General features: G+C 57.2%; 1 protein-coding gene across 1 annotated transcript in view; it reads right to left on the reverse strand.

The window, feature by feature from the left end:
- KIF25 (kinesin family member 25) overlaps positions 1-1,154 on the reverse strand; it is a 35,659-nt gene that overhangs the window by 17,691 nt on the left and 16,814 nt on the right. The window lies entirely within an intron of this gene.

Consider the following 1,154-nt stretch of genomic DNA (forward strand, 5'->3'; position numbering starts at 1 on the left):
GGTGAGGAGGGGAGCCTCTGGAATTGGATAACAAGTAAAAGGATAGACACACACTTCCTTCTACGCAGGTGGGTGCAGTGTTATCGCGGATGCGGATGCGCAAGGACCACAGGCTGTCACGGTCAAGACCAGGGGTGGGCAAACTTTTTGACTCGAGGGCCACAATGGGTTCTTAAACTGGACCGGAGGCCGGAACAAAAGCATGGATGGAGTGTTTGTGTGAACTAATATAAATTCAAAGTAAACATCATTACATAAAAGGGTACTGTCTTTTTTTTTTTTTAGTTTTATTCATTTCAAACGGGCCGGATCCGGCCCGCGGGCTGTAGTTTGCCCACGGCTGGTCAAGACTGACCTTGTCGGGAAGACGCCCGCCTAGGAGGTGACCACCACCATAAACTCCTTTCAATGAGGTTTTCGTTTCCGGCCACCCTGTGCGGTCCCTGTAGGGCCTCCCCTGAGCTGCCAGGTCAGCACTGGCCCCTTCTCACCCACAACAGCGACTCCTTAGCATCGTCCCCTGAAGGTCAATGTCCACGTTTCTCCGTCTCTAAATAAGTTCATTTTCTCGTCAGTTTTCCAAAACCCTGACACAAGCCAGGTGCTGGGTGAGCGCACGGCTGCCCCCCAGGCCTCCACCCATGAGCGCGGCTGCCCCCCAGGCCTCCACCTGCGCAGGGGTGGCAGCGTTTTCCGCGCCGAGCGTTTTGGGCTTCGTAAGCATCATAACAAAAAGCCCTGCGTCTCCCCAGCCAGCGAGGAAAGGGACAGGTCCTGCCACTTGCCGAGGCTCCATGGGCATCGGCCATGGTTGGCAGCTGGGGACGGAGAAAGCAGCTGGGGCCACGGGCGCAGGCGGCGTCACCACCAGCTCCACAGCAGAGCCTGGGAGGGGCCATTCCTAAGATTCAGGCGCAAATATCTGTGACGTTCATGCATCGTCAACGAAGTCGGTTCAACAAGACAGAGACCCTCCCCAGGCCAGACAGAGGGGCGGGAACCTGGCACCCCCCCAGCACAAAGGGCCTCCCCCTCGACGCCCCTGCAGGCGCAGGTTAACGCAGCAGATGGAAAGGGCGCCGTGTCCTGGGACGTGGAGGCGCAGCTCGCGAGGACGTTAGCTTTTCCAAAGTCAGTTCATAAGCTTATCTGCA

This window comes from Myotis brandtii, unplaced genomic scaffold (genome assembly GCF_000412655.1).
Source record: "Myotis brandtii unplaced genomic scaffold, ASM41265v1 scaffold1077, whole genome shotgun sequence".
NCBI lineage: Eukaryota > Metazoa > Chordata > Mammalia > Chiroptera > Vespertilionidae > Myotis > Myotis brandtii.